The following is a 24,433-nucleotide window of genomic DNA, read 5'->3' as shown; positions in this document are numbered from 1 at the left end:
ACAAATAACTGGGTTGCACAGTCTCTCAGAATCTTGCACAAGAACTCCTAAATTCCTTTGCACCTCAGTTTTTTGTATTTTCTTTCCATTTAGAAAATAGTGAACTCTTCCATTTCTTCTACCAATATGCATGATGATATACTTCCTAACAGTGTATTTCATCTGCCATTTCTTTGCCCATTTTCCTAATCTGTCTTAAGTCCTTATGTACTTACTCAAAAGTACCTGCTCCTCCACAGTCACCTTCATTCTGGCTAGACCTGAAAAGGCTACACCCTACTCTGACCAAGCATGTCACCGCCTACCCACAAATTAATGAGGAAAACAACATCTCAATCAGGATATCTTTATTCCTAGTCTTTCCTCCTTTCCCTTCACTACCACACCAGCAACCAAAACAAAGTAGATAATCACAATTCAGATGATATCCCTTTATTGTACGATTCTTCCTTGACCTAGATTGAGTACTTCTAGGTAACTCTAACTTGCTCGTTGAGGAAAAGTACATGAATAGTTGATAACCAAATGAGCCTGGGACTACCCTCATAATGAAGAAAGCAGATAACTGCATGAGTGGAGCACATATTTAGCACATCAAAATATTTTGGTTTGGTTGCTGGTGTGGTAGGGAGGGGAAAGGAGGAAAGACTAGGAATAGATGAAGTCAATCAGGTGAAGTCTACAATCGGGCTAATTACAGTTAATAATGCAACAGGAAGAAGGGATTTAATGTGATCCATAAGCACTCCATTATTGTTGAGGTCAGTGCTACTGGAGGGTAGTCACTGAGGCAGGTTACTGGTGCCCTCTGGGGCAACAGGATGATGGTGGCCACCTTGAAGCTTGAAGGGGACAGGAAGCTGTTCCAGACAGATGCTGAAGATGTCTGTTAGAACCACAAATAACTGGGTTGCACAGTCTCTCAGTGCCCAACCAAGTATGTTATCAGGTCCCATGGCTTTACGTGGGTTGGCCCTGGCTAGAATCTTCCTCACATCAGCTGTAGAGAGAGAGAGCCTGTCCCTCGAGATGGGGGGCCTTGTAGTCTGTTATGGATTGAACATCCTGCCACATGAACTTCGTGTCTCTGGTGTCACAGAAATGGCTGCATATTTCTGTGAACAATCCCATTTTTCTTTACTAATGGCTCGGAAAAGCACAGCCCTTTCCCACAACAGAGCTCCAAAATCATAATAACCTTCCAAAAATTCTCAGTTAGAAAGAAGCTGGTGCTTATTACAAAGAAAGCTGCCAACTTACTTTGCTTCCTTCCAGGCTGAGCTCCAGACAGTTTGTAAATCCATATTAAGAGGAATGGGGAAAGAAACTTAACAGGTGTGAATGAATCTCCATTAGATTAAAAATAACAGTAAGCATTCCATGACTATAATGTGAGTGCTATATAACCTCAGCAAAACAGATTCTACCTTCTTGCATCAGGTAAAGCAGTTTCTTGATGCTATCTATGAGTAATCAATCAGATTACAAACACTACATTATTGATCGTTATTGGTGCTATGAAACTCCTTAGATATGCTACAGTACTCAATGTACCTAGGTAAAATTTCTATATCCAAAATTTTAACTCTATTAACTTAATGTAGTAGTTATTCATTATCAAGATGCAGCATTGAATATGCCTTTCAAGCCATACTGTTCAGCAACCCCTGATTTAACCCTACCCTCATCACAGGATAATTTAAAGACCAACAACCAATTAACCTACCAACCACTATGTCTTTTTGGACTGCGGAAGGAAACCCAGAGCACCCGGAGTCAAAGGGAGAACATACAAGCTCCTTACAGACAGCAACAGGAAATGAACCCAGGTTGTGCTAACCACTATGCTACCATCCTGCATCATGTATTCACTAGAACAATGAACAGAAGCTTTAAAAATCTGTTCAATGCTTATCGACTGAAAGCAGCAAAAATATTTTGTTACATTTTATTACATGCAAGAAAAATTAGCCAGTACAATTTATTTTCTTCTTCCCAATTTAATACATTCCTTTCTTGATGTGGTGGTTTATTCAAGCTGTGGATTTAAGGACACAAGCAAACTTCTAACCTCAGCTGATTGGTTATAATCAGAGCAAAAGTCTAGCCAGTGAGAGCTTCCGTCTTTATAAGATTATCACTATTGAGCTCGAATTCCATTCTTACCTGCTGTACTTGCAAATCTGTAATGCTACAAGGCAGAGGTAGAATTAGATTTGAAAACTAGGAGAGTATCTGCAATATGAAGTGGATGGGAAGAAGGGTGGGGCAAATGGACATAAGTTGTGTGCAAATTATTAAGAGAGCTTGGATAAAAACGGGTTGAGGGGTTATAGGTTGCAATCTTCAGATTTCGGCAAAAGCAAGCAAAGACCAGAAGGTATTTCTGAGCATTGCATTGATTGACACTACGACAAATCAAAATATATTGTTTTGTAATGTGAGAACAAGCCTTTCTGATTAGATTTTTGTACCTTTAAAGATCTCAGAGTCTGCAATCCAAAATACATACTAAATTGGAGTATCATTGTGGTTTTAAGAAGATATTAAAAATGTCATCTAACAGAATATCCAACAGCTCTATAATCAGCCCTTTATCTCCATTTAACTGTGCAATGCCCCATTTTGATTTTCACAGTATTCAGTCTGTTGTCTGACAGGTTGCATGTTAAAAATCATAAAATGAAACAAGATTTAGATGTTTCTTTCCAACAAAATAATGGTCTTTCAAATTTGCAAAATGCAATCACAGGCATGTTCATTATGAAAATCAACTGTAAAACGAACAGTCAAATATACAGCACCTTATTTCAAAAGACAGTGGATATTTTAACAATTACTCTGCATTATCATTTAACAAAGAACTGAAGACATACCTTTCAAGCAGATAGATCTTTCACAATCTGATGTAAAAATAATCAGGCGTAATCTGCAAAATAAATCATTCCTGTCAGCTAAACGCTACAATTGCAATGCACCATCATTGCTAAAGAGTCCATTTTATTAAAATGGCTTTTATCTTAAATGTTTTTCCTAATTCTGAAATAGTCACTTCCATACAATTACCAGTTGATTCACTGCACAGTATTAATTTTATTTTCTGATGACAGCATAGTAATTCTAATGCAAATTTTAAAAAAAACACCAAATGTCTCTCTGGGATTGGATGCTGCTGCAAGTGAAAATTCTCTTACAGCACTGTTAGCAATACAGCAGCTTCAGAAATATCTGGAAGACTGAATGGGGCATAGGGGTGGGGGATGGGGAGGTTGGGTAATGGTCAGCTGGCCATAACTGTTGTTAAAACATAATGCTGCATTCTCATCTGTTTAAGTGGCTTGCTGGGAGTTGGCGACACATCCTCCCAAGGAGGATTTTAATTAGAATTGTAACCAGTGAGGCACTTCTCTTGGACTGGAAGTTCTAATTCTTCGCAATGTCATGCATCACGTCAGAAAATACAAACTCAGCAACTCAAGCTCACAAACATTCTGCTTTATCAGGTCTGAATAGGTTCCTTTGCAGCTTCTCGTACATTTTCACAGAAAAATGTATACGACACAGTCTGAGACACACAAGAAGAATAAGTTGTTTTTTTAGAAACATGGTGTTTGCTCATCTGGAAATTGTTTTACCACTTGCTATGAAAGAATTGCTAAGAGATGAAGAACTTTTGAACTGAACATTTGGCGTATTATTATAACGTACAAATAAATCGGCTGATTAAAGAATAAGAAGTACAGTGACCATTACACCATTTACAATATTGTCCATAAGACACTAGAGGTACATTTTATATTTCTGTGCCTGTACCGGATGCAGATTAGAATGATGAGGCAGGATCTCATTGAAATCTATCAAATACTGAAGGACCTAGATACAGAAGGCATGGAGAGGAGGTTTTCATTAGTGGAGGAGCACTGTCTCAGAATAGAGGAATATACCTTAAGAACTAAAATGAGGAAGAATTTCTTCAGTCAGAGGGTAGTGATTGTGTGAAATTCTTTGCCATGAAGGGTTATGGAGATCAAGTCACAGGGTGTACATCAAGCAGAGTTTAATAGGTTCTGGACTGGTAAGGGGTTAAGGATTATGGGGAGAAGGCAATATACTGGGGTTGAGAGGAAAAAATAATTAGCTATGATTGAATAGTAGAACAGACTTGATGGGTGAATGGCCTAATCCTGCCCCTATACTGTATCTTATGGTCTTAAACAAGGTTGTCAATTTTCAGAGGTTTTCTATTACTATGTTTATTTGAAGAATGTTTTAATAGCAGTATTATACATGTAGTTCATTAAAAAAATTGAAAAAAGCTTGAAAAAATGTTCTGTGAACAAAATTGATGAATCTTTGCAATAATCTTAATTATACCTGCCTCGTGTGTAAGAAGGTAAAATGGCATGTTAAATTCGGAAAGTATGTAAATTTTTCAAAAAGTTCATGATTTGCAACAGTGACTTGGCAATGTAATAACCTTTTATGAAGTTAAAATTACAGCATGTTTGTTTTGGCAAAATACAGTTCATTTTCCTGTTCAGGTATTTTTTTTAAATTTTGATTATTAACGACTGGGATCATTGCCATGCCAAAGCAATGAAAACTTTTGTAATCGGATTCTGCCGTTTGGGAAACGTTAGCAAATGAAAACCTGCAATCTGTTGAGGTCCTGGAATGGGAATATATTTTTTAAATCTTTCCAGTGGTAGCTTTGGCACAATGTAAACCCAAACACCAAAGCATTCAGGGGCAATGTTCCCTCTAATTTCAACCATTTGCTTTGAGCAGGAAATTTTTACATGGCCTGAAAACTGTATGGCACCTTAATAAAATATTATACAAAAGTAAATTACAACTGAGCAGCAACAAAGGCTATATGCGTGAGAACATTTTAGTTACTATGTGGCCATGAACCCGCACAGCTTAGAAGGATAGGATGTCTACATAGTCAGGTTTGAGCATGAAATTTAGCTCATCACTGACATTAGACTATACCACCTTATCAATATTTTCCAAATTGCAACTATCATAGGACAAATGCTAATCATTGCTCCACATCAATTCATCAACATTTAACCACCCAATGCTGGAATAGCAAAAGTCCCAGTGAGAAACTTCGAATAAAAGCTTCTGATTGCATTCTCTTCCCCAGGTGTTTGCATCGATGATTAACCAACCCACAATTCAGCTTCACTTTCCAAACCACTGCAAACACAACCCTGTAGAATATTGCCTGTTAGCTTTTACTCCAGCTTGACCACAAAAGCCTCAAGTGACTCTGACACTTCCAGGATTCACTTCTCATCTCCTGTTGAACACTGACTTTGTACCAATTAGAACCCTGCAACTGCCAACTTTCCTTTCACTCGATCTGGCTCATTGTAGCTTTTCTGCCTGCCCAATGGCTCTTCCTCTTTATTAAAGTCCCTGGGGTGACCTTACCTCCTTTCAACCCTCCCGAATCCTTTGTCAGCCTTACAGCCCACAAACATAGTTACATCACTCTGCCTCAAGTGTTCCTTGTCTTGTTGCCTATTGTGCTTCACGCACAGCTGCTGAACTTTCATTCAGCACATTCCTGAACTATGGAAGTAACTTCCTAATGTATTTGCCTTGCCTCATCTTTCACTGCTGGCAAAAGTTTAATTCTTCAGTTACTTTTTAACCTCCTCCCTGGTCTTCTTTCCGAACTCCTGCTGGATGTTTTGAACAGTCACATTCTGTTTAGAATGACAAACAGCTTTCCTAAATTGTTCCTGATGTTAGTGGTTTGCATTTATTGCAATCAATTTTCCTTTTGCATAAATCCCTCTCACCACAATGCTCACCATAGGAAGACCTTCATGCAGAGTAAGCCAATACTGATAAGGAAAATTTTCAACATTCAAAGTCAATAAAATTTATAACATCTACATTTTCAACTGATGATGATCCAATAAAATAGCACCATTAAAGTTGTTTAAAAATTTCTCCATCTTAAAAACTCAACTTTGTTATGTCTCTACTTAGATTATTCCCTCCTTTCTTCTTCAAACTTCTTGAATAGGTTGTCCATGTCCATAATAAGCATGCCATCTAAATCCATCCTTTCACCATGACAAACCTTACCCTCTTCCTTCTGTCTTGCCCTACAATCCAGTGGAGAGAGACTGAATTCACAACTCAATTTCTCCTATCCAATCGCACCAAACTAATCTCTACCAAAGAGTTTTTAGAACTTTTAAGAAACAGTAGCAAACTTGACCAGCCCTCCCACTAAAGCCCGTTTAAGCAAACAGCTGATCCGAGCTTGGCCTGATCACCACTCCCCTCACTCACTTGTAGTTTAAATACTGTCAAACTCTGTATTTCAATATATTCAGTGAGTCTGCCTCCATAGCTCTCTGTGAAATTCAAAAATTCATGGCTACAGGAAGAATAAATTCCTATTCATCTCTATCTGAAATGAGCTACCCCTTATTCTGAGACTATGCGTCTAGTTCTGTCTACCTCCCTCTAGGAGTGCCTGGAACTCTGTTCCACTCACATATAATCCTGTTCAGACCAATCCAATGATCAATCTTCTGCTCCCTTGTGATCTGCACTCTGTACTTTGGTCATATAATCTAAAGAATCTAACCCTATACTTATGCCATTTGCCCCTATTACCACACCTCAACTATATATGCTTTGGGACTAATATTTCACCATAAACTGAACTGGACACAAGTTCCACCCCTTAGACTGTATATTGGCTTCTACCACTTATAAATTGATTTGACATATCACCATCTCCAAATACCACTAACTTAATCCTCCTACTAGTTTATATAGTATCTTAGGGTAAATCAGTACATATTTGTCATGGTGAATTACTTGACATAAAACTGAGCTTCTAAACTCCCCTTTTATCTATTGCAGTGATTGCGGACTTCCATTTCTGAAATGTTAGGAAATCCACCAAAAATCTCATGCTTGCTTCACACATTTCAGGATCACTGACCCCAGTACTTCCTAAATAATTTCAGCACTTCTGTGTTAACTCATTTAAAGCGAATGTGCCCTTTTCTAGTATTCATGGTCATCTTCGTTGTTCACAGCTCATAACTATCTATTTTGGTTGGCACCAAGGCTTCAAGGGGCATAATTCTCAACCTATTATTTAAATCCTTCCATAGCCTCAACAGCACCAACATCTCTTTTGCAAATTATCTGCTGCTTTAATTCAGACTTCTTTGCATTATCAGCACAGTAGCACAAGCAGTAGAGCTACCATCTCATGACAGCCAGGTTCAATACTTATCCCCCACTATTGTCCATGCAGAGTTTGCACATTCACCTTATGAGTGCACAAGTTTCCTCCACGTTTCTTCCCACATCCCAAAGACGTGTAGGTGAAAAGTTTAGTTGGCTACTGTAAATCATCCCTAGATGTAGGGTGAGCGGTAGAACCTGGTGGTCAGTGTGGACTTAGCCAGCCAGAGGGGTTGTTTCTGTATTCTATGATTCTAGCCTATTAGTTTACACCTTCAGCAAACCTCTCATTCCAAATCTACTATCTTAATTTAATAACCTACACTGTTAAACAAATGCTTCACTTTAACAGATCCAGGAGCAGGAAGGTTACAGAGAAATGTACATAAATTACCATGGAATTCAAAATATACAGCTCCTTCTAGTAACAGCTACAGCTATGTTACATTTCTTCACACACAAGATTTGCTTATTATTTAATTGGAAATATGCATATTATTATTAGTATTTGTTCTGCAGTGGCTAGGCAAATCAGGGCATTTAGAATCTAAAAAGATATAGCAAATCAATCAAGTGTTCAAGTGAAAGTGTGATGAATGGGTTTGTGTTAATGTGTTCCTGATTATATCAAGAAGAGAAAGCAATAGAACCATTATAATATCCATGTTTTCCCCATGGATGAGTCGTTCCCATTAGTTTCTATGGTGCAATCCTGAAGAGAAATTAACCAAACTGAACTGGAGCTTTTACAAAACTATTAGAAGGCAGTCAAAAATTAAACACCTAATCTTTTGAAAAAGAGCCTCCCTGAAATATATGCTACAATGTTGGCTCTGATATGCATATCTATATAAATATGTTTAATTATTTTAGAGATGAATTAATCATACCAGAATCCAGCTGTTTTAAAGAACAACCCATGTCCAATGAACTGCTTACTTTAGTACATGTAAATTTGTCTCAACAAAATTACCTCAGTGGTTATTTACTGGTACATTCAAGAATACTTCCACATCTTTTTTAACAACACATGACACTGACTTGACAGGTTTACACATCAATGATTTTTCCTCTATAAGCACTGTGTTGTCTAGTCTCCAATTAACCCAGTGAACTGTTCAGTGGCAGATGGGACCCCTCAAGGCAAGTAGGAAGACACATTAAATTGCCCAAGTAGTATTTGTATTTCATAAAAATGCTCTGTTTAGCCCATATAAACAACAAAATTAAATTTATACCACAGTCAAAATATTACAGAACTTGAAACAAAAGCTGAACATATTGGACCTAGTGGGTCATCTAGCAGAAGTGGTAGTGATACTGAGGAATTATCTTATAAATAAAATTTTGAAAAAGCTTAAAAACAGAAAGCTAATAAAAGATGATGTGTCACTACAGCGGAAAGGATTCTTAATACCCAAAATTATTGAGTGTAATAGTGAAACTAAATGTAGTGATGTTTAACTTCCTTTTTCCGATGTCAAACTCAGTTGAGGTGGGAGAGCTGAGGCAGTTTGAAGACTACACACCAACATCTAAACATCCAGATTGCATTTGGCCTCATCCATGCAATCATGGAAATCAATGATTGGCAGGTTAGTATGAGAGTGGAGACATAGCAGCAAATTAATATTCTACATCCCAGTTACATTTAGTCTGAATTCTCCATTTTCAGGCAACTTGCTCCCCTCTATTTCTTTCTCCTTCTGATCTATCCAGGCCCTCTCACAAGCCTCGGCCCACTCCACCGGCCCTCTATAACCCAGTTTCTTTACCCATCACTAACTAGCTCCTCCCCATTCAGTTCCATTCTTCATCCTCCATCAGATTCTGTTATTCACAGCCCTTTATTACTGCCACATAGTATCTCACAGGCTCTGTCATTATCTCCATCCTCCCCTCCATCTGTAAATCTACGTCTCTTCATCTCAATCAACCATATCGCTTGCCACCCCTCACACTCAGCTCTTTTCCTGACCATCTCCCTTCTATTCTTTCAGTTCAGTCAAAGGATCTCAGGCCAGAACATCAACTGTCCACTTCCCTGCAAAGATGCTGTCTAACCTGCTGAGTTCCTTCAGCATCTTGTATTTATTTTGTTTCAGACTCTAATACCTGCAGTCTCTAGTCCTTCCAGAAGGAATACTTCAGGTTCAGAGTTCAAAGTAAATTTATTATCAAAGCACATATACATTACCAGATACAACTCTGAGATTCATAATCTTGTGGGGTAATCACAGTAGATTCAATTATATACTCCATCAGTTAAGCTGAAATAATTAATTCAAATAGTAGAACTATTTTCTAAAGGTAAAAGCATGAACTTTAGACTAGATAAATACAGAACATTAAACAAAAAGAAAGGTGCAATAGAGCTAATAGAATACAAAACAGAGTAGCAAGATACAATGCAACCAATGGATGAATATGAAACATACAAGTTTCTTGGATATCAACAAGAAAATAGATCATAGTGTGATAAAGGAAAAACTTTTGACAGAATTTACTTCAAGGCTTAAGAAAATCAGCCAAACAGAGCTCAACACTAGACTTATAACAACAGCAATAAACACTTTTGTTATACCCATATTAATGTATTCCTTTGGCATAATATCTCTCTCCGAAACCGATCTGGAAAGTTTACAAAGAAAACTAAGAACTGAAATGACAAATTTCAGAAAACATTATGTACACTCGAATGCACTGAGATTAAAACAAGACAAAAGGCGGAAGAGGAATAACAGACATTAAAAATCTATCCAACAGTCAGATAAAACTTCGAAGGATGCACTTTCAGCACTGAAAACAGGATTCAGCATTCCACGTAAGCATTATGGAATTCTGATAAGTATATGCCACCAAACTTAAATGAGAGCACAATCAAGAAAAATGAAGACATTATCACTACTGAAGAAAAAGTTAACCAATGGAAGAGCATGACCCTCCTTAGGAGACATCTCCACGACCTGTGCAAACTAGATGTTGACAAGGAAGCATTGAACACCTAACTCAGAGTTGGAATCCTCTTCCCAGAAACAGAACGGTTCCTTGTGGCAATACAGGACCAGGTGGTTAACACAAAATAAAGTCAAAAATACATAATAAAAGACCAACAAATTCATGATGATAAATATAGAAAATTACATTAAAAAACAGAAACAATCCAACGCATTACAGGATCCTGTAGCAGTTTAACTCAATCTGATTACTTAACACAGGAACAATTAAGTGGCAAACATCGTTCATTAAAATCTTGCTTTAAAATACAAACTCATAAATCATAACTTACTATAAATACAAGCTTGATCCAGATTTAGAGTCAGAATACCACAAATTATATTACAACCAATCTGTTATCACAGATTGGACAATCCATAATAACCATCTGGATATAACAATACAGGATAAACAAGCAAGTACAATTTATTTATGGATATAGTCATTCCAAACACACGTAACCTACACAAATCGTTAAGTGAAAAACATCAAAATATGCTGAATTAAAAGAGGAAATTGAAAGACTCCAGAACATGAAAAGGGTATATACAGTGTCCCGATAGGGATATCTACACTTGGATCAGCCCAAAGGCATGACACAATAGTATTAAACAATGACTACACAGCAATATATACGTAAATCTTTAGAGAGCCACATTACTAAACACCACTTGAATAGTCTAAAATTTCCTAGCAATTGGCAAATAAGTGTGCTTGCCTATGCCCGCACCTCAGGTTTTACCAGCTTAAGCTGAGAAAAATGTTTTTTAAAATAATAATAATAAGTAATAAATATTAAGAACATTAGGTGAAGGGTCCTTGAAAGTGAGTCCATAGGTCATGAGAACTGTTCAGTGATTGGGCAAGTGAAGTTATCTCTTCTGATTCAAGAGCCTGATAGTTGAGGGATAATATCTGTTCCTGCACCTGGTGGTGTGGGTCCTGTGGTTTTTGTACCTGTCATGATGGCAGCAGTGAGAAGAGAGCATGGAGTGAACGTTGGGGGTCCTCGATGATAGATACCGCTTTCATGCGACAGCACTTCATGTAGATGTGCTCAATGGTGAGGAGGACTTTACTTGTGATAGACTGAGCCATATCCACTACTTTAGTAGGATTTTCTGCTCAAGGGCATTGGTGTTTTCATATCAGGCTGCGATGCAACCCATCAATAAACTCTCCACTGTACACCTATAGATGTTTGTCAAAGTTTTAGATATCATGCTGAATCTTTACCAACTCCTAAGTAGAGGCGTTACAGTGCTTTCTTCACAACGGCATTTATGTGCTGGACCCAGGATAGATCCTCTGAAATGATAACACCAAGGAAGTTAAAGTTGCTGACCCTCTCCACCTCTGATCCCCCGATGAGGACTGGCTCATGGACCTCTGGTTTCCTCCTCCTGAAGTCAATAATCAGCTCCTTGGTCTTGCCAACATCGAATGAGAGATTGTTGTCATGGTACCACTCAGCCAGACTTTCAATTTCCTTTTACTAACCTATCAGGAGATACTTAGCTTGACCTTCTGGGCATCTCTTGGAAGTTGGGTTTACACTTCAGATTTCCAGTTTCTAAAGATTTTTTTTTTGGTTTTTTGGTTTTTTATTTATAGATCTCAATCTTGAATTATGTACATAGAATTAAAGAGTGTAAAGCATAAAAAGGACTGTAATCATCTCCAAGAGCTGTTCCACACATTCTGAATAGTTTGTACATTTTTGTTTCAACAGCACATGTAGCCATTGCCAAGCCACTCCACCAACAGTGACAGTATGGTTACAGTTACAGACCCCGCAACCCACCTGGGTCATGGGGGTGCCAAACAGCTACAATACTGGTAGCAAAGACTGAAAACTGCACACATATGTTCTGTCTACAAAAAGTAGGTGAAATCCAATCCAGGCAAATCTCGCTACCGTTAATCAAGAGTATTGGTAACAATGACGTCAACTGGCACAGGTACTTCACTCTTCGCCTTGGACAACCCAAAGCCCAGTTGAGGAAGGAAGAGGGTTAGACACTGGGTTAGCAACCCCATCCCATGAAAGCCCGGAGCTACGGTAACACCAACAAAAACTCCAAGGACATCATCCCTGGGAGGAGGAGGATCTTTGCCTAGAAGACCCAAGATGGGATACAATTAGGGACAACTTGAAAGACTGGCCCAGGACAGAGGTCTCTGGGGAGCTTCTGTCGGTGGCCTATGGCCCAGTTCAGCTGATGGGTTTAACTAACTTTCAGGTACTTCAAGCCTATTCCCTGTGCTCACGTTGTAATCCACAAGGACCACTTAGCTCTATATCTCATTGCAACTTTGCTTCATTAGAAGATAGCAAGCACCGATGACATCAGAACACTGTTTAACTAAATGTAACACCAATCTTAGTAATGTTAAAGCCAAGGAAGGCTCTTCATTGCTGGTCACTTTACTAATCACAAGATGGTTGCAGCTGTCGTAGGCCAATCATCTCAAGAAGGAATTAGCTAGGCACACAATACCCACACAAATTAACTGTCACAGATCCCTTCAACCAATGAATATCCACAGCAAAGAAAATATTGACAAATATGATACATTATTACTTTCAGTTTTGTTGTTGAATATCCTAAAAATGTAGAATTTTGAAACAAAAGCTCTTCCTTGCTCTTTTTTCCACTCTCTCCAATCTTCGTCTGCTCTCCATATTCTTCACAATTTGACATCAAATACATGTTTCAGTCCTTGTGCTGTCTGTATTGTAATCTACTTCATTAGGGATACCATTTACTTTGTTCACTCAGGTCCTAACCGTCCTGTCCCAAGCATGGTTGACAGCTCCAATCTTACTGTACAATATATTGCTGCATTGAAGCAGGAAAAGGCAACCCTAACCAACAACAAATTATCAATCACTAACTCACAACAGCAAATTATGGGCCTCTATTTTACACATTTTCTTTCAGGAATTGGAGAAAGATGTATCCTTATCAAAACCTTTCCTGTTTGGAAAGTGAAATGGTTGCATTTTAAATCCATTACAGTTTCAACAATAAGTGCTGTATCAAAAAAAAAATCAAAGATCAATTGTTGACTAAGATCAAAAACTCCTGAAATAATTCTTTGTTTATTAAACTGGCCAGTGCAGGTGAGTTGATTGATCCATGTAATGGAGAAATTCCGAAGGGTTGATGTGGTGGATACCAAGATAGCAGATATCAGCTGGCTGGGCTCACTGCCCCATAATTAATAAATGTAAAACAGTAAAAGGCCTCGCTGGTAATTTTGACGTATACTCCCTGAAACAATACAAGATGCCTTATCCGAAAACACAACCACATACATTTCCAGTAATAGAGGAACATCAGACATTCTTTCAACCAAATACTAAAGTATTAATAACAGCCAATGAACCTCGGACAAAGTAAATTATAAATGTCACTTCTTATTCCTTTAGGTTTTAATTGTTACACAATAAACTGAAATTGATAGGTCCACAAATCAGGAGACCAATGGTTTCCATCAGTAAATTTCCCTGTAGGCTATTTCAGACAGCCGAAATGCAAATTACATTATCATCATAGGTATGCAGTATACAACCCTGAGATCAGTCTTCAGCCGCAAAACAAAGAAAACTATGGAACCCATTCATTCCTCCCCCCACCCCCCGCCTCCATCCACACATGCACACAAAGAAAACAAATCCCGCATAAGGCAATAAAACAAGCAAGGAACAAAGAATATAAAACACCAAGAGTCCAGGCATATTCAGTTCAGTCCCAGCACTGAGTCGTTGGTTATCTACAGAACGGGCCACATGCCAGGACTCTGGCACCGTGCTATGAGGGTGTTGAGGTCGAGAGAGACCATCACGTTCAGTCACCACCTTCTAGCAGCAGTGGCACTTTTAGGAGGTAGGTGAATGAAGAGAGAATGGAGAGATTATAGATACTGTTTCAGCTGATGGGATTAGTTTAGTTTGAAATTTAATTATTATTTTAGCTAGTTTGGCCCAGCATCATGGTCTATAGGGAATGTTCCTGTGCTATACTGTTCAATGCTCTGAAGTGGTCAGCTAACCAACCAACCTGCATGTCTTTGGGATGTGGTATCATTCTCTTAAAAATTGCTGATCACAGCAAGGGTGCTGGGGGCACTTAAGAAGTTTGCTTTGGAAACTGACAAAGCAATCTTGTGAGTGCCAGCAGCTGCAGTTGGAGACCAGTGCAGATTCTTATCACCCTCCAGCCTTCTGTTTAAACGGACACATAACTGTTATGTCAAATGACACACACAAAATGCAAGAGGAAATCAGCAAGTCAGGCAACATCTATGGAGGGGAATAAACAGTTGATATTTCGGGTTGAGACCCAATGTCGGGACTGGGATTGAAAGGGGTAAAAGCCAGAATGAGGAGGAGGAGGGGAGCGGAAGAAATACAAGATGGCAGGTGACAGGTATGACCAGATGAGGGGGAGGGGGTTGAGAGAGTGAGGGTGAAGTAAGAAATTGAGAGGTGATAGTTGTAAGAGAGGTAAATATAGAAAAATAGTTCAATGATATAATTCAGAACAAATAACAGTGATTGTTTAGGTTGCACTTACACTTGCTAGCATTAGTTCAGGCATCTTCAGGGAAGTAACATGGAAAACATTTGTTAAGAATACCTCACTAATTAAAACATTATCTGCACATGCTTCAAGAAATGCAATCAAAAACAACGAAAACCATGTTTTTTTTTTTGCAAACACAATGAAATCTGCAGATGCTGGAAATTCAAGCAACACACACAAAATGTTGGTGGAATGCAGCAGGCCAGGCAGCATCTATAGGGAAAAGCGCTGTTCACTGACTGCCTCCTCTACTGTCAAGATGAAGCCGCACTCAGGTTGGAGGAACAACACCTTATGTACCGGCTGGGTAGCCTCCAACCCGATGGCATGAACATTGACTTCTCTAATTTCCGTTAATGCCCCCCTCCCCTTCTTAACCCATCCCTGATATATTTAGTTTCCCCCCCTCCCTTTTTTTCTTTCTGTCTGCCCTTCACTCTGCCTGTTCTCCAGCTCCCTCTGGTGCTCCCCCCCCCCCCCGCCTTTCTTTCTCCCTAGGCCTCTCGTCCCATGATCCTTTCCCATCTCCAGCTCTGTAACCCTTTTGCCAATCACCTTTCTGGCTCTCAGCTTCACCCCACCCCCTCCAGTCGTCTCCTATCATTTCGCATTTTCCCCTCCCCCTCCTACTTTCAAATCTCTTACTATCTTTCCTTTCAGTTAGTCCTGACGAAGGGTCTCGGCCCGAAACGTCAACAGTGCTTCTTCCTATAGATGCTGCCTGGCCTGCTGTGTTCCACCAGCATTTTGTGTGTGTTGCTTTTTTTTGCATTTAGTTTTTATTTATTAAAAAACTCCCACAAATATTTCATAGGGACAGATTTTATTCTGTATCTTGGTTTTTGGGGCAGTGATCTGTGAATTCCATTAAGGGCACATTTCTGTAACCCAAATACCTGCAGTGCCAGGGTCACCTGTATTATAACTACTCCAGACTTACTTAATTACTTAAATGTCAATTCCGCAGCAGTTGTGGTGGGAATCAAGTATCAGATCCGAAAACAACTTGACCAACTGCACAATACCAGCAATAACTGTGTAAGGGTCAATCAGCATGGACAGAAGAGGACTCAGATATGACATCACCTGTAGATGCTGACATCATTCATTCATGGCTTTATAGGGAATTTCCAAACAGGAGACTGGTGGAATACCTTAGAAGCATACTTCTGTGACATCATTCTGCTACTGAAGTATGATTCAAATAATTAAACCTTAATACAAAATATATGATGTGAGCCTAACTGACCACATTTTTTTTGATGCAAGTCAAACAAGGTTAGACGTTTTGAGGTATTTGTACAGTATAGATATCAACTCAATCACATAGTAGCAGCAAAGCTTTGCAATTCCCAGTTTGGCTTCGTGTCGAGGAGAGCTGAGAGTAAAAGCAGGGAAATGGTGGAAAACAACACACACAAAACGCTGGTAGAACACAGCAGGCCAGGCAGCATCTATAGGGAGAAGCGCTGTTGACGTTTCGGGCCGAGACCCTTCATCAGGACTAACCGAAAGGAAAGATAGTAAGAGATTTGAAAGTAGTGGGGGGAGGGGGAAATGCGAAATGATAGGAGAAGACCGGAGGGGGTGGGATGAAGCTAAGAGCTGGAAAGGTGATTGGCGAAAGTGATACAGAGCTGGAGAATGGAAAGCATCATGGGATGGGAGGAGAAAGAAAGGAGGGGGGGAGCACCAGAGGGAGGTGGAGAAGAGGCAAATAACTAAATATGTCAGGGATGGGGTAAGAAGGGGAGGAGGGGCATTAACAGAAATTAGAGAAGTCAATGTTCATGCCATCAGGTTGGAGGCTACCCAGCCGGTATATAAGGTGTTGTTCCTCCAACCTGAGTTTGGATTCATTTTGACAATAGAGGCGGCCATGGATAGACATATCAGAATGAGAATGGGACATGGAATTCAAATGTATGGCCACTGGGAGATCCTGCTTTTGCTGGCGGACAGAGCGTAGGTGTTCCGCGAAACAGTCTCCCAGTCTGTGTCGGGTCTCACCAATATATAAAAGGCCACACCAGGAGCACCAGATGCAGTATACCACACCATCCTACTCACAGGTGAAGTGTCACCTCACCTGGAAGGACTGTCTGGGGCCCTGAATGGTGGAAAATGGAGGTTAACGTGGAGTTGCCTCCAGCAGCATTGTGCTCTCTCCCAAACAGCAGCTCTTTGTGTCATCACTTGGCCCACTCAGTAAAAACACAAATAGGCCAATTAAAATGAAGACATGGAGGACAAGGCTCAGATCCATTAATACAGGGGTCCCCAACCTTTTTTGCACCGTGGACCGGTTCAATATTGACAATGTTCTTGTGGACCGGCTGATGGGGGGTAGGGGTGGGGGGGGGGGTGTTATTCACGACAGGAATATAGGTGATAAGTCAACTACAAGTGGTTAATGCACTCAATTTAGTTTCTAAAGGGTTTATCTAACGAATTTAATACTAAACACACAGCAAGTATTTTCCTCGCATAAATATAGTGATCAGTCAATTATATGTCACTTATAAGTTAATAGCATCATAACATTTTAGGTAAGGTTTGGATATTAAACACAGTGTATATTTTCCCCATATGAACATATAAAATCATTACAACCCAGCAATATCGCTGAATCAGTGGGAGCCCTGGGCTTGTTTCCCTGCAACAAAATGGTCCCATCGAGGGGTGATGGGAGAAAGCGATACCTGAACGGGGTTCCTTATGTCCAGTCTATTCCGCAATTTAGTTTTCATTGCATTCATTGCAGAAAATCCCGCTTCACCCCCGCTTCACAGAGACATGATGTTGGAAATGGAGGCAATGTTTTCAGTGCTTTTATGGCTACCTCAGGATATTCAGCCTTGACTTTGATCCAGAATGCCGGCAGAGATGTAATGTCAAACATACTTTTTCAGCCCACTGTCATTTGCAAGCTCAAGTTGATCTTCTTCCTGCATGGATGATTGACATGGATGATTCACCAGGGACATTCACAAATGGGTCACGGACCCATTGCTTTGCACATCCTGGGTCATTTGCAGTTGGGAAGTAACACTCGAATTCTGTCAACAGCGAAGATCGGTGATGGCGCACCAGCTGTGAGAAGGACAGTGCAGCCTCAGTATCTCCCAAAATCCCTGCTAAAATTGAGAACATGTCAAATATGCCCCATCCACTTGCTGTCCCCACAGTTCCAGTTTGGCCTTGAAAGCAGACACTTTATCTGCAAACTTGATGACAGTTGTCATTCTCCCCTGAAGTGACAAATTGAGTACATTGAGCAGGCTGAAGATGTCACACAAATAAGTGTGTTCTGCTATCCACTCCTTGTCACATGGTGACTCGTTAAGCCGTTCCAACAGCTGAGCTTCGATCTCCTCTGCTATGTCATCAACTCTCCTTGAAACTGTGGTAGCTGAAAGGGAAACTTGTGCCATCTAACATAGCTGCAACTTTTCCCAACAGTTCATGGCACATGTCCTGGGCAGCAGGCAGAATCAATTCTTCACCAACAGTGAAAGGCTTCTTAGCCTTAGCAACACGGCTAGCCACCAAGTACGACGCTCTCAGAGCAGCAGCATTTGCGGAGGTGGTGGCTCTCAGCACTTGCTTTTGTCCCGCTTGCTCACATTTTTCCACGCAAAAAACTCAACGGTTTTGTCTTTAAGTGCAAAGTGCTTGGACTCCAGGTGCCAAAGCAGTTTTGAGGGCTTCATCGCCTCATTAGGCAGCTTGTCTCCACATATCACACACAGGGGGCTTGGAGAATGCGAGTCACCGGTAGCATTAAAGCCATATTTTATGTATGACTCGTCATATTTTCTGTTGAAGGAAGCTTCCTTTTTTTTTTGCAGTCTTGGCCTCAGCTGTCTCTGCATTATCATCATCGTTAGGCCTTTTACGGTATGTCCCTTCCAAAGAAACTCCCAAGCGACATTTGTTTTTTACTCATTGTGTAGTTGTAGGTTAATGACCGACTGATGACATTGCGTGCGTTCAACTTCACAGTGGGCATGACAGGGAATGAGGAAAGGTGCAGCTGACTCATATCGTTTCATATAACCAAATCATATCGTTCCCTCGTGGTCCGGTAGCACATGATTTGCTTAGGGTTAGGGACATATTCCATTTGAAAAGATTGCACAAACAATTAAACTGCTAACAGCTCAAATACAGGATACTTTTCAAATACAGTAGATTTGAGGTATTAGGACACCAAGAGCAGTACATTTTGGCCCACTTAAGCACACGCCACAATCAGCGGAAGTTACATGGAAATACTGAAAAGGTATAAAAAAGACACTAATGCTTAACTGAGCAGCAACTAATATATTTAAATGAAATATAGAACAAACTAGAACACTACCAATACTTCTACAGTACTATAATACTGCGTATTAGTTCCTAATGGTTATAGATGGAGGAATTCATCAGCTTTGTTCTTTTAATTGACTGTAAATGAACAAAATCAACGCAGACAATGAACAGCCTTAGTTTTTGATTTTTTTTTAAAAAGAGTTGTCCCAAATAAATGGCTACACCAATTAAATGATGGCCCAACTTACCAGGAAATCCACCGTACATATGTTCTAATTGTTTAGTTTAACAAACTCTAAAGTGCAGGAAAGGTATCACTTTAATTTATTTAGTCTTAACCTTTCACAAAATTAGGGAGGATGAGTAGTCAAAATCTTAAGTTGTGTAAGAGGTAAACATATCATCTGCTGAGATCTACATTGCTATATATTTTAATTTCCACTATAATGATTCATTAACAACAGACCAAATAAATCTGCAAAATATAACAACCAACACTCCATCATTCACCACTCGAATACACAGAACCAGAACTGTCACTGGTGCAAAGTATCACAAGGCATTCTGTGCTTTTAGAACGAGGTCAATGCCTTCAGGGAAAGAGGAAGTGGGAAAAAAAAGACACAAATTTTGCCAAAGTTTAAAAAAAACTGAAAGCAGATTTAGGTTTTCCACTGAACCTCTGGGTCTGGCTCCAACAACACAAAGTGACTTTTTAGTCAGTTTAACCAACAAGACTGAAGGACTGCCTCTAGCCATCTGTAGTCTGGGAAGCCTGAACACAGCTAATCACCTGGGTTGTGCAAAACAGAAATGACAGGATGAATACAGATTTAGAACCAAACCATCGAAGACTCTGCCTACACATGGGAAAAGAATTCAGTACAACATGGAGGAAAAAAAAACTGGATAGTCTGCACACAAGATGGTTAAAAGAAAATTGACTGCAGATTTAAACAGTAGTCCTTCTCTGATAAAACCTCTGCTATACAATTTAGGAAACATTTGTCTGCATCATTTTTGGATTAGGTTGACTTCGCCTAGCTACAGGGACATGCAGAGCTACAGCGGGAATTTTATTAAAATGTGGCCGGCTTATAATTACTCTCCACAGGCATTCAAGTCCTTTCCATTCAGACACCAGCATAAATTGTAACTGAGAGAGTTGAGTTTCTACTGTTTGTATCTGCTGGCCGCACCGCAGATTAGCATGATCCTCAATTTTAACTTCGGCCATTTGACAGAAACCGAGACGGGAAAAATTAAAATAGAACAAGAGACCAAACCACCTCTCTCCCACCCTGGCCCCATCAGCTCTCACCTTAAATCACAGGCTCACAAACCCGAAGCCAGCAAGGTTTCCTTCGTGTGCAGTTCAGCCTCAGATTATATAATTATGGGCGGATCTGTGACTTTAACCAGAGGGCTAAGTGGAGGCGCAGTAGCAGTTTCTGTGCCAGGTCAAACCTGCCAGCAACAGAACTTTTGCCAGAAGAGGTTCATTAAGTCAACTTTTTTTTCCTAGTCTCAGGAAACTCTGGGCCTCCCCCACTCCATTATTTTCACCTGAGATTGCATCAACCACTCCAACCAACACACATACACACACACATCCCCCCCCCACCCCAATCAAACTAGCTCAACAACCCCATCCCCCAAGATGAATTCTCTGCATCACCCCCAACTCTACTCAGCCTCACATTCCCAGGAGTCTGTCTTTCTGCTCCTCAAATAGCATAATATTCGTAGCTAGGAGCTCCAATCGTATTTAAAAGGTATATAGTGTGGGAGGGTGCAAGGAAGACTAAAAACTGGAGACAGATTTTGATACTCAAAATAACCGCAGCTCATTAACACTCTTAGGCCTATCTGACCCCATATGGCCTAACAGCCTGGCAGCAGGCGGCTAGTCATTCATGCCAACAAGAGTTACTACTACTCCACAATCAATTTAACCCTTCTCTCCTACAAGGACCATAGCCCTCCATTTTTCTTTCATCCATGTACCTATCCACAAGTCTTAACTGTCCCTAATATATCAGCCTCTACCACCATACCCAGCTGTGCAATCCAGCTCCTACCACCCTGTATGAAAAGCCTATCTCTGACATTTCTCCTAAAATCTCCTCCACTCGCCATAAGTGGGTCCTCTGGTATCAGCCACTGCCACTCTTGCTGTCCATCTCCCTCTGTGTTTCTTGTAATCTTATACATCTCTACCAAGTCTCCTCTTGTCTTTCTTCGCTCCAAAGATAAAAGCCCTTGCTCATTCAGCTCTTCATCGTAAGATATTCCTTAATCTAGGCACTATCAAGTGCCATCTATAGATCTGCCAATGGCACAACTGTTGTTGGCAGTACCTCAGATGGTGGTGAGGAGGCATGCAGCAGTGAGGTACATTGGCTGGTTGAGTAGGATCAGCACAACAACTTTGCACTCAATATCAGACCAAGGATTGACTGTGGACTTTTGGAAGGGTAAGTCATGAGGACAATAAGCTCAATAAACTGATTAGAAAGGCTGACCCTGTTATAGGAGTCAACCTGGACACACTGCAGGCTGTGGTAGAACAAAGGACCCTATGGAAAATCCTCACAATTCTGCACAAGGTTTCTCACCCTCCGCATGCCACGTTGGCTGAAAAGAGGAGCACTTTCAGTAAAAGACTAAGACAACTGCACTGTTCCAAAGTGTGCTATACGAGATCATTTTTATCCTCCGTCATTAGGCTCTATAATGAGTCAACCTATAGCCAAAAAAGGGATGAACCCCCTCCTGTTAGACTGTTCGAGGTAACTAATTTTTTATTCTTTCTTACTTCTCTTCTAATACTTGTATATCTGTGCACTTGTAATGCTACTGGGGGCTTCTTCCAGGGCGCCTAGGAGTGACTCGAGTAGCAGCAGTACTCTCAATGGATATGATTGTACTGAAATTCTCATTTCAGCCTGATACAGCTAAAAAGCACAACTGCTTCGAAGGTCAGTACAGTCAACAAAAATGTCTTAATACATTTAAATAAACTATCGCAGCTTAAAACTGACAGAAACAACACTGACTGTGGACGGAAGTGTCCGTGTAGGATTCCACAGAGGAAATGTGGCTGTAGATCAGGGACACAAGTGCGTTTAAGGACATAGGGTTTTAAACTCCCAATACCAACCATCTTGCTGGCAAACATGCAAAAAATCAATAATCTCAAAGCTAGGGTGCTAAATCAGAGGGACAATAGGGCCGCGTGTGTCTGTTTCACGGAATTCTGGTTAACCCCTTCTGTACCAGATGAGGTGATACAGATCGATAGGTTTACTATACACTCTCAGGATAGATCTATAGTCTCTCAAAAGCAGACATATAGGAGTATGCCTCATGATCAGCTCGTCTCAGTGCACAAATATATCAGTGCTGTCCCAATTCTGCTCACCAAACATGGAATAACTAGCAGTTAAGTACCATCCCTTTTACCTACCGCGGGAGTTCTCCAGAGTCATTTTGGTAGCAGTATACATTCTACCTCAGGCCAAGATCCATCAGGCTTTAGATAATCTGAGGAAAAACAGCGCATCCTAATGCCTTCACTATCGTTTTGGGAGATTTTAACCCAGTCATTCTGAAAAAAAAATCACTAGGCAATTACCATCAACAGATCACTTGCGATACAAGAGGAAACAACACACTGGACCATTGCTACACCACCATGAAGAACACCTAACGTACTATTCCATACCCTCACTTCGGGAAGTCTGATCACCTGGCTGTACTTCTACTTCCAGAGTATAGGCAGAGACTGAAGACTGTAGCACCAGTAGTGAGGACGAAGAAGAAATGGATTAGGGAAACACAGGAACACACCCACAGGACTGCTTTGAATCGGTGGACTGGACTGTATTCAGGGATTCACCTTCGAACCTGGATAAGTATGCTGCAGTTGTGACCAACTTCATTAAAACCTGTGTGGATGAGTGTGTGTGTGTATAAAGACTTACTGTACATGCCCAAACTAAAAACCATGGATGAACCAGGAGGTACATCATCTGCTGAAGGCTAGATCTGGGGCATTCAAGTCTGGTGACCCCCGCCTGTACTAGGTAAGCAGGTATGATTTGCAGAGAGCTATTTCTAAGGCGAAGAAACAATTTTGAATGAGGTTGGAAGTGACATCGGGTGCATGACAACTCTTGCAGGGTTTGCACTCATCTACAGTGATGAAATACTTTGGGAGGTTGGTCATGACTAGACTGAACTCCTGCCTCAGCAAGAACACAGACCCATTGCAATTTGCCTATCGCCACATTAGATCAATGGCAGATGCAATCTCAATGGCTCTTCACACGGCTTTAGGCCACCTAGACAACACAAACACCTACGTCAGGATGCTGTTCATCAACTATAGCTCAGCATTTAATACCATCATTCCCACAATCATGATTGAGATGTTGCAGTACCTGAGCCTCTGTACCTCCCTCTGCAATTGGATCCTCGACTTCCTAACCGGAAGACCACAATCTGTGTGGATTAGTGATAACATATCCTCCTCGCTGACTATCACTCTCAGCAGAAACACTCGGCACAAGCGCACTCGCAGAAGTACTCTCTCCAGTAACCTTTAAGCTATGAAGCTGCCAAATCACACCAAATAACACATAAAAATACGCAGCCTATATAAAGTAGAAATAATGTATGTACAGTGTAGTTCCACCTGCCGGAATCAGGAAGACAGCAAGCACACTGACGATGGTGTGTTAGCCTGAATCGTCAGAGGTTGGGGTGGTGGGAGGTAGAGGAGACTGGGGTGTCATCTGATCGTCGTTTGTTTCCTTCAGGGCAGGCAGGTCACCTTCTTCTATGTCTGCCTGCCTTGATGTCGAAGGTTGGGGTTCATCGTCTGCTGTGGCTGATGTGGAAGGCTTGAAAAATGACAGTGTGCTTGACTGCTTAGCCTCACGCACTTTTCTATCATACACTTCTTTGTAAGCACTCAAACCATCCTGCAAATATGCCCCAAACCTACATACCCTTTCAAAATTAAAGACATACTTTTCTGAGACCATTGCAGCGTTGTCAATCGCAGAGAAAATCTCACGCAGTTGCTTCACGTTCAGTTCCTGGACAATTTCACTTTTAGTCCATTCGCAATTGCATTCGGTTTCGATTGTTATCCTTTCCTCTTCAAATTGCATCAGCTCTTCATCTATCAGTTATTGGTCATGGGATGCCAAAACCTCTTCAACATCATCTTTGTCAACTTCCACAAGCCAAACTCACTTTGTCCTTACTTCGTTCACCACGATCGAAAT

General features: G+C 40.5%; 1 protein-coding gene across 1 annotated transcript in view; it reads right to left on the bottom strand.

The window, feature by feature from the left end:
* The window catches only part of LOC132392746 (microtubule-associated protein 2-like), a 286,090-nt gene that overhangs the window by 159,465 nt on the left and 102,192 nt on the right, over positions 1–24,433 (bottom strand). The window contains exon 3 of the mRNA XM_059967050.1: positions 2,877–2,929. The gene's annotated coding sequence lies outside the window, so the exon portion shown is untranslated. The remainder of the gene's footprint in view (positions 1–2,876; positions 2,930–24,433) is intronic.

The sequence above is a fragment of the Hypanus sabinus genome, chromosome 4, assembly GCF_030144855.1.
Source record: "Hypanus sabinus isolate sHypSab1 chromosome 4, sHypSab1.hap1, whole genome shotgun sequence".
In the NCBI taxonomy this organism is placed as follows: Eukaryota; Metazoa; Chordata; class Chondrichthyes; order Myliobatiformes; family Dasyatidae; genus Hypanus; species Hypanus sabinus.
The sequence above is the reverse complement of the archived record's forward strand: the minus strand, read 5'-3'. Positions and strand labels throughout refer to the sequence as shown.